Below are 17798 nucleotides of genomic sequence, written 5' to 3'. Positions count from 1 at the left end.
AAAATCTTGGGCTGATGGCTGGAACATTTCTTCACATTTTTGTTCTGCTTTCCTCAATATTCCGGGACTCCACTGACATAATGCATGATAGTGTTTTGTTATATATATATTTTTTTACATTATTTTAAAATAAGCCAGATTTTCATAAGATAGCAGCGTGAATATATCTGTGCTTTAATCACAGAAACAGAATTTATAAAAGGCTTACAGAGAAAGCCCCAGTGAGTGATTTGTGTATCAGAGACATCACCATTAGAAATTCATGTCTGAATTTCACTTGTGGTAAAGGCGGCAGTGCAGTGTTTTCTGTAAAGATCCATGAGCTGAAGTCAAGCTGGAACAGTCACATGAGAAAACCTTCTATTCAAAATCACTCTTCATATTTGTATAATAAAAAAATAATGAATCATCCAACCTGAAATGTTCACTCTACTGTTTAGAACCAAACCACAATGATGTGCAATAAATCAGGAAAATGTTTAACCAAGCTGCAGGTTTTAATATGCTTACAAAGTAGCTGTCTAATTTTCAACTCCTAATAGCCATCATGTTGTCATCCATTTGGTTGTTCACCACTGTTTTGAAGCTGAGGTGATCAGATAAGGATGAGACTAGCAAGATCCATCATCAGTCTACCATGATATTAAATGGGATGCTACTTTTAGCTTAAAACAAAATATACTTTAAATATACTGAGTAAATGGACTAGTTCTTATATAGTGCTTTTTTACTCTGTTTGAGCACTCAAAGCGCTTATACAACACATTTGCATTCAACCATTCACACCCATTCATACAAGCACTTCCATGATTAAGTAAGCTAAGTGCTTTTATTATCTAACATTCACGCTCCAACGCTTGCATCGGAGAGCAACTTGGGGTTAAGTATCTTGCCCAAGGATACATTGGCGTGCATTCTGGAGTGGCCAGGGATCAAACCGCCGACCTTCTGATCAGTAGGTGACCCGCTGTACCTCCTGAGCTGCAGCCACCACCCACAACCCAAATCTTTAAAAGACAAGGTGGCACCAACCTGACGCTCAAAGTGGGCACACTCACGGTTCTGCATGACACTAGGCCTTAATACCTTTCAATCAATGAAGTAAAAATGTCTTTTTACTGGTTGAGGTCACAGTTTTCACAGTTTCACTCCCCCTCGGAGAGTAATTGGTGTAACTGGTAATATTCTAGAACACCAAAACAATGTTTTTTCGCCAGTCATTTGGGGAATACATTTTCACTTGCAACTGGTGGTTGCAGACCGGTCTCTAGACATGTGTGACTGGAGCCTTATTCACTTCACCCTACACTGTCCCACGTCCACAGACAAAGCCACAACCTCTATGCAAGTTGATGACCCAGATGACTGGTGATCCTGCTAAACAAACAAAAATCTGTAACCATATGTCACAGATGCAATGTGGTCAAATAGCTAACTTGCTACTGATGGTAACTAAAATCAAACCCCCTCCATTGTGTATTCATTTTATCCAAATGAAAATACAGCATAGAATCACTGTAAACTAGTATAGTGATGATATAGTATATAAATTGATGTCAATAATCTGCAGTGTTTTATCTATAAGTTAGAGACTCTTCCTTCACTTTGGTCCAGCAGCATCAGCCCATCTATCAGTAAAAGATTGATCCTGGGGTCTGGCGGCTGGCATAAAGATGACCAACTCTGGCGTGGCAGTGATGGAGACGCTTCGTTGCTTTGATGTGACTCGCAATATGGTGTCAGCAGAATGGACTGGGTGGCTGTAAACGGCGGCGTCAGGCTGTAAGTCTGCATATAGACAGGGTCACTTCACCTGGTTACTGGGGGCGAGAAGCTGCTCAGTCAAGCCTGAAAGCATGTGCGCAGGGTGATTCGATCTGCTGAGGCTGCACAGAAGAGGAAAAATTCATTCAGTAGGATAGTTGAAACTTGGAGAATGAGGCGCTTGAAACTCATTCAGGATTAAAAATAACATTGCAGGCTCCTACAACGTGGAGCTATCATGTCATGCTGGGCGCTTGCATTCGCTGCTAACCTCCTATGTATCTTTTATCCCTGCTGCTGTGCTTCAGTGTCCATCACTCTCAGCAGTTTTTCTGGGTGGTCATAACTCATACAGAGTTTTGTCACAGAAGAAGCCTCCAGTCCTCTGGGATCAGCTCCACGGTATCCCCCTCAGCACTGATTAGCACTGTGTTACAGTGACACGGACAGCAACAGATAAGAGTCTCCTGGATCTGTCCGCTTGATAATACCCACTGCCAAACGAGGGGAGGATGTTAAACCAAACAGGCACAATGTGTTCCGACATCTCTGCAGCTAATGTCAGGAGAAGGCGTTTCGACAATGAGGAAATGAGCAGATGACCCTGCGAGGCTACGATGCATATTGCTTTGACCCTCCCACTTGGCCCCGCAATTGTTTTTCAATTAATCGCAGCCACTTTGCGGCGAACGACACTGACAGATGGCAAGGTCTTTGTCTGGGTTCATGAGGGTGCGAGACAGATAGTGCTTACTGGTGGGGAAAAGTGAATTTTGGGGCCAAATGATGCACGCCCCCGAGCAGAGCCGCTGAGGCAGATTTCTAAGTGCTGATCTATTCAAAGTGCAAGGAACCAGGAAATAAGGTGGAGGTGTCTCTACAGGTCTGGAGGATATTACACCGTCACGTAAGGGGAGAGTTTTGCATGATGAAGTATCATAGTTAGTCAGTTAGTCTTTTGAACTTTTACTGCAGCACACAGCCATTTGTCAGCATCGCACAATGTCAAATGTGCACACTTCCTAATTTATAAAGCTTGTTTATGTTGACATAAAAATGACCAGATATACTATTGTAATTACTCTTAACAAATCAGATTTCCTCTCAGTGTTGTTTTGCTGCCAACAAGGACTGCCTCCCAATTTTCTTGCCACGTATACCCAAGGAGCACGAGCCCCCTACTCTATGTCTGCAATGTAAAAACCAGAAAGTAAATAAGGATGACAAGTTGTTTGAACTTAATGTATAAATGATCAGCCTTTCAGGTAAAACAAACAAAAACAAACCATTTTAAAATTCTCTTAACTATTTTGGTTACCATTAGTTAAATGATGATGCGGGAGAACAACAACAACAACAACAACAACAGGAGGTCACCTAATGTTTCCCTACATTTCCTGGTTGTTTAATTATACAACAAGATCTCTATATCAACCAAAAAAGTCATACTGTGTCACTGTTAAGGTCACAGCCTGTTTCTCCTTACTCTAAGCACCCCCCCTCCAAAAAAAAAAAAAAAAACCCTAAAAACCAGCTAAAGGATTGTTAGCCATAAGAAATGAATGCAGCCACCTCTCTGCTGTGTGTGGACACCAAACTCCAGCACCACTGAGGCCAGTCCACGGCAATCTCTCTCCTTTATGGCCCACTAAAGTGCTGGCAGATGTGCCGTTAAGTAGTTCTCAACGATTGTTAGTCGAGCCCTAACTTCTCCCTGGTGCTGAGCTATTGATTTTGCATTAGATAAACATGAATCTTGTAAATAAGAGGTGAGCGTGGATCCATTGACCTTAACCATTGTACTGTGTGTGAGAAAGAGGGAGCTTTAAACATTAGGCAACACAATGAAGGGAGCTTCATTTGAAGCGTAATTATCTTTACCACTGAAGTGCAGTGAGGGGACAAATGGGAGTGCCAGAGGTGACATAGATTCTCTACTGGTGTGCTACAGAGGTCAGATCCTCGAGTGAGGTAAAAAAGAGTAGCGAGGTAAAAAATCGAGAGTTATGATGACTAACAAATCAACTGTTTGACTGAAATCAAAGTTTCTTTTGAGATGAAGGTACTGATGAATCGGTCTGGCAAAGATGAAAGACCCGAGTTGGTCTGATTGACCTTTACAGTTCAAGAGGCAGGAATGAGCGCTGCATATGGAAATTTTCAATGCATGGCAGAACACCAGTGTTTACTGTTTGCTATTGTCTATAAGCATAAAATAGAGCCTAGAGAATAGGTTGAGCTCATAAATCAATGTTTTTCAGGGACCGGAGCCTCACCACAATGTCAATATAAACTGGTAGGGATCCAGTACTTTAAATCTACTGTATGGGCATGAAAACAATAGCTAGGTTCCATAGCTCTTGGCTTACTACCACAGATTTTCATCAGGGCTTTAATGATAGCAATAATGTTCTTAACACTGTCAGGACAGAAATTCATTTCAGAACATCAGAAAAAAAATAAAAGCCTCACTGGTGTTTGATCCATCTGTTACAGCTACTTTCTTCTGTAGTGAGGAATTTATGAAAAAGTCTATAACAAGTCTGATTTATGTTTATAGGCTTCTAAACAGACAGGTAGTCAGTGGAGCCCGGGGAGTGCTAAACAGAGGTACATAAAAACAATGGAGAAGGGATTGGATCAGCTCAGCTGAAACACATTTGTCCTGAGGGAAAAAGCCTCTTCGGCAGCACCGAGCTGGCAGAGACAGTATATCTGGGAAATGGAATCCTTTGACCGTTTATTAATCAATAAACACATTGGGTTGCATCAAAGCGTGACGCATTTTGGTCTGTTTTTTAATGTCACTGATTAATTTTCGCAGGGTCCTTTGGTGCTGCAGAGGGCTGACAGCTAACAAATTGTGTGCAAGCCCGTGTGTGGTTAAATCTGATGTAGTAAATACTTCACTGCCGTAAAGAACAAGCATCAGTGGGCATCACATTATCAGCTTTTCTATCAGTTTCCTCATTACAACGTACAGTTATAAGTTTAATTCTGTCTGCGTGGACAATATGCAAGACAACCACACTAGTTTACGCTCCTCCAAGCTTTTGCAGCATGTGGGCTGGTGATATATAAGCATTTTGTTTCGACTTAATACACAGACTTTGTTTACATTGCTTATACTTTATATATCTGTCGTATTATGTGGCATGACTCGTCTGTGTATCTCTAAAAGTTAGTTTCGGTTATTCAAATGCCCATATGCAGTGTGTTGTCTCTGCGTGTTGACATCCAAAGGCCCTCTATCTCTTGAATCTTTCGGTCGAGGCATGTAAGTTGGAGGCTGGATGAAATTGAAAGTGAAAGCCTTCCAGTTTTATTTAACCCCGTCCCTCTGATTCAATATGAAGCCTGCCTGTGTGCAGATGATAACTGAGAGCAAAAGGTTGACATCAATAGGTCTGACTGACTGTCTCTGCTTGTGTGTGCATGGGCGTACCATTCTGTCTACATGGATGTTTGGGGGTGTCTATGACTGTAATTATACATGAGCGTCCGAGTGTAGCCTTGTGGGTGTGTGTGTGTGTGTGTGTGTGTGGGTGCGCGTTTGTGTGCCAGCTAGCTTGTCTGTCACTGAATGATTAGTGAAACCTGCTACACTAATAATCCTCCTGTAATAGTTTTCTCAGAAGATGGCCCATTTGATTATTGGAATTCATTGGGGCCTTTAATTACATGCACCAAGCATTTCCAGGCTAATTTGTACCTCCGTCTCGTTTAGCATTTCAAAGTGGCAAATCGTTCCCAGCACCTTATTCAACAGCCCGCGCTCCCGATGCAACATCCTCTGCTCCGTCAATAAATAAAGTTGAAATTTAACAACGGATGTCGAGGTAACGCGTTCAGGGTACATCAGCAAGCATAAATCTGCCTCCTCCTAAACTACATCCTGATTGAATTGTTGGATCATTTTTAATCCTCAGATGCACAGACAGATTAGGTTTCATATTCAAGGTATTCCTCATAAGTCTTGTTTTTATGATCGCTCGTTGAAAAGCTTTTGCTGCATTGCTCCAACTCCTAAAATATTTTTGCATTGATGACATATTGACACCTTCACAGCACTAAGTGCATGTGCAGGAAGTTGAAGTCACTCAAAATTTTAAGTGACTTCAACTTTCTGCACATAGACTTTTTGCTGTGAGGTTTAGGCTGTTTTCCTGGATTTCACATTGGCATTGAATGAAATAGGCCACAATATTCTAGCTGCTAATCTCAGGAACATTTACCTTAACACAGCGAGGTTTTTTTTTTTTAATGGTAATTAAAACAATATATTGTGGTGTTCCACAAGGAAGATATTTAGGCCTGCTTTTATTTTCAGTATTTATTAATAATTTACCCTATGCAGCTAAAAATAACAAAGTAATTATGCAAGCTGAGGACTCCACTTTGGTATGTGGATCAATTTTTAGACCTCAAAAAATGTATATGTATTAAGCTGTATAACATTACTGCACCAAATAACAATGAAAAAAAAAATAACAGTAGCATTAAACATTGCCAAAACTAAATGCATTGTATTTGGTAGTAGGAATGTTCTTGCTTCTATCACTGCACTCAACCTGTGTACGAATGTGATGTCATTTGAGGAAGTCACTAAAACTAAAGCTGTTAAATTAGACAAATTCCTATCATGTTCTGATCATGTTGATTTCATTGTCTCCAAGACGGGAAAGGTCACTGAAAATGCTCTGTGCATGTTCTCTCTTCTGTTATGATTGATGATGTTCGGTCACTTGTTCTGTCACATCTGGATTACTGGTCGTCTGGTCGAGTGCTGCTGAAAAGCATCTAAAAAGCCTGAACCTGTCAGAACAGAGCAGCCACATTAAGTCTTGATTCTTCTTCGTGTGCTAATGTGTGAGATCCATGACTGACTATCCTGGCTAACTGTAGAGGACAAATTAAAGACAAGTTTTTTTTATGAATAAACTGCAGGTTAAGATGACTTCAGGTCAGATTGTTATGCCTTGTCCTTGAACTCATTTTATGACAACAACTGTTCTTTCTGGAACAGGTTATACAGAAAACTAAGCAGATTAAAAATGGAGGTTAATTTAAGAAGCCACTAAAAAAAAAAAGAGAAGAAATCTCATATATGAAGGTCACTCTTCAGCCAGATGCAACCAAAACAGCTTTATTCGAATCTAATGGGGTCCAAGGTATGGCCCTCATCAGGATTACCCAAATGACTGCACAGTGCTAGCTGTGAAAATGGAGGTACATGTAGAGGTTGTGTTTATATGTCTCTGGATGATGGCACGATGAGACAGGAGATGTATTTTCCTATATAAGGACATTGCAACAATTTTAAATAAGGAAAACATAAAACCATAACTGGGCCAACTATGTCCCTGAGTTTTCTAATGGAACACATTTTAAGTATCTTAAAGTGGAAGGTAGGGTAAGGAAACCCCTCCAGCAACTCAAAGGAGGCTAATATGTAGAATGGAAAAGCATCTCTCCAGTGATGTTTGCAAACTAGCATCATGAATGCCTGGGAGGATCAGATCAAAAATACTGACATAAAAAATATTAGTAAACATTTTTTGCCTTTTCATTTAATGCAATAAAAGTGCATTAAATGGAAAGGCTTTGCAACAATTTGACATTTTAGTGATATTGACTAGTTTTGTAGCACATTGAGAGCATGCATATTAGTTTGTGTGTGTTTAGTCTGGTGAAAGAAAGGCAGACAGACATTTGTGCTTTGTGTTTAGTCATCTGAGATTTGATATTTTGGCAGGAAGCCACATATGCATTAACATCTTTTTCAGGTCACTAGTTACATAAACATGTACAGCATCAGTCAAAAGTTGGGACACACCTTTTAATTCAGTGTTTTTTCATTATTTAAAAATGGTCTGCATTATAGATTAATACTACAACATCCAAACTATGAAGCAATACATTTGGAATTATTTAGTAAACAAAAAAGTGTAACATATTCTAACATATTCTAACCAGAATATGTTTTATATTTTAGTTTCTTCAAAGTAAGCACCTTTTGCTTAGATGACAGCTTTGCACAGCTTGACATTTTCTCAGTCAGCTTCATGAGGTAGTCACCTGGAATGGCTTTCAGTTAACAGCTGTGCCTTGTCAAGAGTTAATTCTTCTTGCCCTCTGATTGTGTTTGACATCATCAGTTGTGTTGTGAAGAGGTAGAGTTGGTATACAGTGAATAGCCCTATTTGAGTAATGTTCTAAACCATATCGTGGCAAGAACTACTCAACTAAGTAAAGAAACATGACGGTCCATCATTGCTTTAAGAAATGAAGATCAGTTGATCTGAAAAATTTCAAGAACTCTGAAAGTAGGCTGTGTGCTCAGCCCTCTGCTGTACTCACTGTACACCCATGACTGCGTGGCCACGTCAGAGTCCAGTGTCATCATCAAGTTTGCTGACGACACTGCTGTTGTGGGACTAATTTCCCACAATGAAGAGACAGCCTACAGGAGAGAGGTCTCCCGCCTGGAGAACTGGTGCTGGGATCACCACCTTCTGCTCAAAACAAAGGAACTGATTGTGGACCTCAGCAGGAAGCAGCAGAGGGACTACCATCCACTTCTCATCAGTGGTGCTGAGGTGGAAAGAGTGGACACTTTCAAATACCTGGGAGTGACCATCTCACAGGACCTGTCCTGGACTCATCACATAAACATCACTGTGAAGAAGGCCAGACAGCGTCTCTACCTCCTCAGGCGGCTGAGACTTCAAGCTCCCACTCAAGGTGCTCAGGAACTTTTACACCTGCACCATCGAGAGCATCATGCGTGGGAGCATCACCACCTGGATGGGAAACTGCACTAAGCAGGACTTCATGGCCCTAAAAGGGTGGTTCGTTCAGCTGAACGGACCATCAGAACCACCCTCCCCAACCTGCAGGACATTTACACCAAGCAGTGCAGGCTGAGGGCCATGAAGATCCTAAAACAGCCCAGCCACCCCGGACACTCTCTCTTCTCCCTGCTCCCATCAGGCCGGCGTTACCGCTGCCTGAGGACTAAGACTGAAAGGTTGAAGAAGAGTTTTTACCCACAAGCCATCTATCTGCTCAACTCTGAGCCCTAAACTGAACTATTATTGCACAATGTAAATATTATAATATTCTATAATTCCATGTAAAGTGTGTATAGTGTATAGTGTGAATTACTTATTTTTATTCTTCTTATTTATATGTGTGTGTAAATATGGTTGCAGGTACAAAATACATTATACTGTGCATTGTACTGTGTATAACTGTGCATGTGACAAATAAACACTATCTTATCTTATCTTATCTTATCTTATCTTATCTTATCTTATCTTATCTTATCTTATCTTATCTTATCTAGTATCCTTAAGTGCAGTTGCAAAGACGTTATGATGAGACTGGCTCTCATCAGGACCGCCAGGAAAGGAAGACCAAGAGTTCCCTCTGTTACACAGGACAAGTTCATCAGAGTTACCAGCCTCAGAAACTGCAAGTTAACAACACCCCAGATAAGAGCCCACCTAAATGCTTCGCAGAGTTCAAGTAGCACACACATGTTGACATCAACTGAATCTGGACTTTTTGGTTGAATTGCTGCAAAGATGGGACTTCTAAGGAAGAACAACAAGAGGAAGAGAATGGCTTGGGTCAAGGAACAGAAAGAATGGACATTAGACCAGTGGAAATCTGTCCTTTGGTCTGATGAGTCCAAATTTGAGATTTCTGGTCCCAAATGCCATGTCTGTGTAAGATGCAGATGTAGTTCCTAATGTGAAGTATGGAGGAAGAAGTGTGATGTATGGGGGTGCTTTGCTGGTGACAGTGTTGGTGATTTATTCAAAATCCAAGGCACACTTAACCAGCATGGCTACCACAGCATTCTGGAGCCACATGCCATCCCATCTGGTTTGTGCTTAATGGGATCATCATCATCATGTTGGAAAACCAGTTTCAGGTGATTACCTCGTGAAGCTGATTAAGAGAATTTCAAGAGTGCGCAAAGCTGTAATCAAAGCAAAAGGTGCCGACTTTGAAGAATCTAAAATCTTTTCTTTAGTTCTACATGAAGTAACACGTGATCATTAACGTGTTTTGTGAAACAAATTTTTATGTATGCAGTTCATGCTCATCAGATTTTTTTTTTTTTTTTTTAGCATTTGAATATTCTCCAAAGTTTTGGCATAAACAAAAAGAACTGCAACTGTCAAACATTCAAACATATCTACTTTTACTCTAAAAGACTGTCCTTAGTAACATAGGGTTAGTGTTCCTTCTTATCATCAGTGATAACCTCACATGGTTAAAGTCACTTTTTTTTTTTTAATTTAGTCTTCAGTTACTGTTTGTCAGGTTTAGGCAATAAAACGTCTTGGTTAGTTCTAGTTCTACTTAGTTGGAGTTAGGTGCAGGGATTTTAAATACGATAATCAAGTGGTGGAGTGATTAAATTTGATATGCCACTACATGTACCAGGTTTGGTACTCTTAGCATAGTCCTTGCCATACTCACACCAGTCCCTTTTTCAATAGTGAGTTATTTAAACTGACACTGAAAAGAGTGTTCTAAAAACACTCTTTTCAGTGTCACTAAAAACAGTTCCAAAAATATTACTGCCTTGTCACTACTGCAAAGGAACACTGGCTGCAATGACCGCTAACATGTTCACATATCTTTGTCAAATATTTGTGGCTTCAAACAGAAGACTGACGTCCTGATCTGCTGTTCTGTGGAATATGTTGCACAAGTAGGTGATGAGCTTTTAGATGTGAATGTGCAGAACACTACCAATACAATTTCTTCAAGAACACAAAGATTTTATCTGTGTGGGAATCCAGATGTGGGAAGCGCACCCCATGACCCCCCCCCCACTTCCCCAGTCTTTGCTGATTGCTGATCTTACTTACAGAGAACTTTGAGAGGATGCAAAGACTGCAAGGTAGGCTTCTGTACCTCTTGCTCCCATGACCACCTGGTCTCAGTGACTAGTTTTACGCTCGCCATGAGAATGAGCTTAAAATAATGTCTGAAAGACAGGGTTGGATTGGTAGTATCACCGAAAAGCAGCCCTGCGAGACCACCAGCTTTATAGATTAAAGTTGTTGTTAAATCTCTGATCTAACCTTCCAAGGTAGACGTTTTTATATTTTAAAAATATCAGTTATTTACATGATTTGTCTTTAAATATGTGGTAAAATACCATGTGCCAAGACTGGGAACTGCTGGTGTCACAAAGGTTCACATCCAGTATAATTGATGTGAGATTAATACTGTGACTTTTTTTCTAAGCGCATTACCTTTTTGTCAGATAAAAGGAACTCATAAAAAAAATCTAATAATATTCACCTTAAAGGGAGTTATTGAATTTTGATGTTCTTCCCAAGAGTACCATATAACTTAGGAAGAAATCAAAAGCTGTTGGACAATCCGAGGAATCAAGCAGGGTTTCATGGGCTTATCCGCCTCATCTGCTCTTGAAGTCTTTGCTTGTTTCTTCATTTCCTCTTCTGCCTTTTTTTTCCCAATCACAAAAGCCTCCTGGGCGTATTTTTGTTCTTTTTTTTCCCCCCTCTAATTGTTGAACCTCTGCTATTACAGCCATGAATTACTCTTTTCCTTCCTCCTGAAATGATTCCTCTGCCTTCCTACACTGATAAGGTGTGGGAGCCTATCTGATGTTGCTTGCTGAGGAAGCACGATTAGATCTAAGCTATAAAGTCACTTTAGTCTTTTCTAAAATAGCCACAAGGCAAAAAGTTCTCTGGCTAGAAAAATGTAATCTGCAGGACAAAACGGTCAAACATTGTTAAGTCTGCCATGATCACTGAAAACATGGTGATGTCTGTCAGACGGTAAAGCTTTTGTTTCTTGGAAAAACACACGTAAATCAGAAAAACAAAGCTCAGTAAATGATTATTTTTTATTGGAACAAAGAAAACCCTACAGGACACGCCTATTTCCGTTGGAGGTATAAAGAGAGAGTTTTTTCCTTCTCATTATTATTATAAATTACTATTTGCCCCAGGTAAATAAGTGCCCAAGTTTTCAATATATTCCTTTTACCAATAGTTTTCATGTAGGTATGGATAAAATTTAGAATAGGTTTTTATTTAAAAAGGCAGAGTGCACTGTACTTTCAGCACTTCAAGAACTGTAGCAGGACTCAAAAAAAATGTGTTCAAATAATTTTTGGTACATGCAACCTGAGGAATATGGGGATACAAACTAAAAATGTTAGCTGCTTCTGACTGAGCGTTGTTGTTAAGGGTTGAACACAAAATTCTGCCTCCATATCATCTCTGCCCCTAAGAAATATTTATTAGGAAAACTTTCTCAGAGTTCAGCAAAAAGTTTGAATGCTGCTTGCCTCACAGTGGCTTACTGCTTGGAAAAAGCAGACCTGGTCCCATTTCTGAAGGCAAAAGGAGGTCCAGCCTACAGTAGAACTCGCATGGTGTACCTTATTTAGTGTGCGGTGAGTGTAAAACAGGTTTATGTACCGCTGCTCTATTTTACCAGCACAATTCTTCACATTAACTCTGGCAAAGTTCCAGCTTGTATTTCTGCGAGTGGACAAAATGCTTGCTGTCTTGTGGCCGTGGGGGTAGAGCAGCCAGACTTTGACTCCTGGTTCAAGGTTAATGCCTGTTGGCTCACCTCTGGACACACACTGCTGTGATTGATGCATGCTCAGTCGCTATGCCTGAGGGATTAACACTACCCGAATAACAGCAGCGTTTACATTCAGTGACCTCTTGCATCACCTTCCCACTCTGGCATGGATTACTGTCACAAACGTTGCCAGTCGTGTTCCGTGTCTACCTTTGTTTTTCCTCCAGAATACAAATTTTTAAGATGAAAGAGATTTATCAGGGATTTCTCTGTGAAGAGCCTCCTACTCTATAAAACAATAATTTGATACATGCAACTTTTGCATATGAATAAAATATCTTACTTTGGAATTTACCAATCTTGATTAGGCATTCATCCATACTATGAAACTGCACAAAGTTAGCTTATTTACCAAAAAAAAAAAAAACTGCTCCAGACACAGTCACCCACAAGGTGCTGTGTTTATTTCACCTTATAATGCATGTGAAAAGTAAACCAGACCCTTGGGCAATGGACTCGTGTGTATTGCACCACATGAGAGTCGATCACAGGCCATCTGGTTTAGGCCCAGCAACAGCTCTGCCCTAGGCAAACTGTACAAGCAAGTCATTTATAAGTGTCGCAGGTGGTCCCCCGTGTCCTCAAACACTGTAATGAGTAATGAGGGTGGTACCATTGAGGATCCGTCTTCCAGCAGGGCCTGAAAATACAAGGACACCAAATTCACCAGCAGGTAGGAGTTAGATAATGCAATTTGTGAATATGACCAGCAGGCTATGCATTAATGGACACTGTGACCTTCGTTTATGTGACTTATAATGCATGTCCCGGCAATTGTTTCTTATTTTATGACAGCGAAAATGTAATATTAAAGAAATGCAGCATTTCGTATGATTCGGTCTTCAGTCATGGTGCCATGGTGTTTTTTTTTTCTTTGATACCTCAGCATTCATACGCAAACATCACATGTGCAGTTGTTTCAGCTAGAAATAACACCATATATACATTATGTAATGCTGTTGTTGTTGTTTATTAATAGTGACAGATAGCCACCTCTGTAACTGCCTGATCTCATGGAAACTTATGAAATAGTCACAAAAATGTATCTGTACAAACTATCTACGATATGTACTCATAATATACTTTTTTCCCACACACAGTGCAACTTTAAAACGATTATTTCGGTTGGAGGTATGTCATGTCAGTAGAACAACAGAAAATGACAGTAAACAGTGAATTAAAAAACAGTAAATTAAAACACAACTTAAGTGGAGAACCAACGCTAGAGAAAGTATGAAATCATTCCCAAAAATTTGAACTCCAGTCTCTTAAATGAATGACGAGCAACTTGTGCTATCAGCGCCACTTCCTGCCTACTAATGTGCTCGGTCCAATGTAAAACACTATTATCCACTTCCATGAACACAAATCTGTGGATATAACTTTGTGATTATTTCACAAACTGATTAGGTAGAATTTTGTGGGTATGCCATTGATTGCCTTCACATCCTGCCGCTGCTTTGTTTCATGTTCACAAAGAAAGGAGAAGGAAACTGGAGCTATTACTATTTCACGCACTGCTGTGAGAATGTGTTGGCCATCCATAAAAAGCTTTTAGCTTGGCTCGTTTCATTAAAAAAAAGATTCCTTTCTTTCTGTTTTTTCATGGTTCCTTTTTAAGAACCGCTTTAAGTTCAAGTGCTCTAAAAATCACATTTGGGCCAACTTGGTTACAAGTGGTTAGACAATGCGGTTTCACTGTTAGCCCTTCGATTGTCACTTCTGGTTTCAAAACACCAAGATAGTGCTGGCAGAAATACTCATAGTGGCTACGTCCATCGTTTCCGTTCGGTATATTCCAGAGTCTCAGTCAGCAGACTAGCTGAAACTCAAACCTGTGGCATTTAATTTGGTGAGGTTATTGCTTATTAATATCAGTTTCAAAGCAGTTCATATATGCTAAATATATAATCTAAAATGTAGTTTATAAATGTCAATGTGTTTAAGGTTGTGAAATTTACAGTACTGTGCAAAAGTCTTGACCCAAACTGATTTCTTTGTATTTTGCTAGAAAAATGGGAAATGGGTGCAGCAATTTATTGAAACATGCAAAGATGATAATACAGTATATAAGGTGAAAAAAAAGAGCTTGAAAGTCCATATCTGACATGACCACCTTTATTCTTCCACACAGCCCGAACAATTTTAGGCAGCTTTCTTGTAGTTGTAGTAGTCTTCAGGAATAATTTTCCAGGCTTCTTGAAGGAAACTTAAAGCTTATCTTTGGATGTTCTATTGATCCCACACTACTTCAATAGTGTTGAGGTCCAGGCAGTGGGGAGGCCAATCCATAGAGTTCTGTTGTGTAGTTTTGTCGTGTTAAAAAATGAAGCCTTTGCCAATCAGGCACTTTCCAGATGGCTCAAAACCTGCTGGTACTTTTCTGTGTGCAAAAACACTGTTTTATATCATACTGTGTTGTCGTTGGTTATCATTTTTTGCAGATTCAACTACAGAAATGGGAACAAATGATGTGTTTTTGTGACCGGCTGCTGGCAACAAAGTGCCTAAAGATATCATTTAAAATTGGTTCTTTGCTAAGTTGTCTATAATGTGTTACCACAACACTGGTTCATCCTTTAAGTCAGGTGGCTTTTGTATTCCTATATGATTCATAGGTCAGTTTTTAAGTGGGTTAACAAACAAACAATATAAAAACATTCTTCTCAAAATGGTCAGGTACAAGGACTAATGTCCAAAGAAAACTTTAAAAGACCTTCAGAAAGCCTGGAGAACTATTGCTCAAGACCATTTAAAAAATTATAAGAAAGCCTGGATCTTTGGAAGTAAAACATAATGAACTAATATCAACATATCCTTAACCTGCCCTCAAATAACCCTAGTATTCATTCTCTATAAGAGCCTTCCTGTTAAGCCTGAAGGATTGGAGACTTGAATCACAGCACACATATTGAAAATCACAGAAAATCTCTCTACATTCTGCTTGTTACATGATTAAAAAATGCCATGAGTTATGTTTCCCCTGACCCTGAATCCATCCTGCAGAGACAGATAAATGTGCAGTTCGGTTTAAATTAAACTCTGGTAATTATATCAAGACAAGATGTGCACTTACACTGCAAATAAGGAACTTGTTCTGCTCAGTGTCACACTTGTCCATATGGTGTGAATGCAGGTGACTGTCGTAAGTGGAAGAAGGTTACAATATGAACAATAATAGCATGCCATCTTGTGAACGCTCACTGCAGAGCTGTTAATAGAAAGTTGGAAGCATTTGGAATAGATGGGCAAAGAAATGAACAGTTAAAACACCACAGATGAACAGGGAAAAAATAAAAAAGGTGCCACTTAATAGAATCCAAGGAAAAGAGGTCACAGTGCCACCCACGCTGTTTGACTGACAGCTGTGCAGAAACTCCACAGCATCTCTGGCTGCTTAACTCAAAAGACTGAGCCAAACAAAGGCATGAAAAGCAAATTACTGCTTCACTACTACATTAACACTCCTAAACTACACATAAAAACCCCCTCAGCGTCACTGCTGCGACACAGTGAAGAAAGTTCTGCAGCAAAGATCAGAATAGAGTGTGTAACAGGGCTGGGCAGTGTCCTTCCCTCCTCTGCCACAGTCTCCCACTCTTCTATATCTGAGGACCTAAAGACTGCTGTCCCCGGCCAATAATTGCTGACACACCAAAGCCAACATAGCCCAGTGAGCCTTTAATAGTTTTCATTTTTCTTCCTTACAGGATGGCCTCTAAGGTGCCATCATGAATGATCAGCACACAGCCGCCACTGCAGCTCCCTGTGCAGGCTGCAGTGCACGGGCACACACCCACACACATATGTACCCTCCTTCATCTCTCTGATCCTATAGCCACTGCAGGCATCTTTCAGCTCTCTGCCCATTACTCCCTCTGTTTCTTGCTCACCTCTCATCTCCACCCCATACAGACAATTTATATAAAAGATTCTCCTGCCCACACCTTTGATCACAGGGCGTATTTTCATCACAGGGCCTATTTCACAACATTAATACTCTCCCTCTTACCAAAACCATCAAAACATTAGTTCCTAAACTTTCTTGGCCAGTCCCCGACAGCATGCTCGCTGCTATATCACACCAAGTGGAGCTTCAAAGAATAGACTGTTATTTAGTCTAATGACTTATAATCATGACAAATAATGATTCGAATGAATCACTGGTATTCTAAGAGCCCACGAGGCTAAAACAATCCATGTGAGAGGAAATGTCTGAGGAATAGCGTGCTGTTCTGTTCGGCCTTGCAAGTCATTAGCAGGGCGGTATGCATGGGCGGCGAACAAGCAGAGCACGGAGTCTCGGCAGAGGCTGACATTTCCCACATCACTGCTCAGTGCCCAGTGTGGAGGCAACCTGCAGCCCTTCTGATGTTAGTCCTAATATTACTCCAATTCTGAACTCTTTTATTAGAATTAGTACACATGCCGCACAATGAGGAATTTAAAATACAGCTCAAAATATAACATTTTAAACACTAAGCTGGGATATCAAACTTAAAATCTTGGGCTGAATTTCAAATTTTTTAATTCTGTCCAACAGCCCCAGAACTCATCTGAGGTGCTTGCTGAAGCGTTTATGCTACAGCTCCCCTGCTCATTTCCATCACCATTTAAAAGTCTGAAAACTGACAAATTTCTGCACTTTTATAAGGTCAAAATCAACCCCACAAAAATCTGCATAAAAACTGAACTGTGCATTTTATTTTCTAGAGGTAGCCTATTAAATGCCCCTTTTCATAAAAGATGTAGACGAATACTAGATGCCATATGGAAAAAGTTTAAAGGCCACACTAGAGTTTAGTTAAGTTAGCCAAGCTAAAATAAAATCCTATCAACATTATTTTTACTTGATATCTTCCAGTCCTGTAGAAGTTTGTGAGAAGAAGGCTTTTGGTCCTGACCTCTGAACACTTTCCTGCTGAGTTTATGGACTCAGTCACTCATTTTGGGTCATACTAAATCAAAGATTCTGTTTTGTGAATCTTGATCATAGCACGTTTTAAAATGGAAGATTATCTGTGGAATGAAACTGTACGCTCATTAGCGAATGAGTTGTCAGTCATAAGTTATTAGACAACGAACGTATGGTTTCGCAGTCAGACCCCTCCCCTTTTTTTCATCACATCTAATTTTTATCCTCCCAGGCGGATATTGTCATCAGTCCATTCGTCTGTCTGTCTGTCTTTGAGGTTTTACCTTTCTGGACTATAGGCTCCAAAACCACAAGGAGTTGGTCCATGAAATTTGGCATATCTGCTCTTTACTTTTCTAAGATGTGCAACATGATATTCATATTCCTGGATGTTTAGTACCCTTTGTACATTTTGGCTGTATTTATCTGAAGTAAACATCATGGAGGATTTCAGGCTGCTAAT

Source organism: Archocentrus centrarchus, chromosome 20 (genome assembly GCF_007364275.1).
Source record: "Archocentrus centrarchus isolate MPI-CPG fArcCen1 chromosome 20, fArcCen1, whole genome shotgun sequence".
Classification (NCBI taxonomy): Eukaryota; Metazoa; Chordata; class Actinopteri; order Cichliformes; family Cichlidae; genus Archocentrus; species Archocentrus centrarchus.
This window is presented reverse-complemented; position numbering follows the sequence as displayed.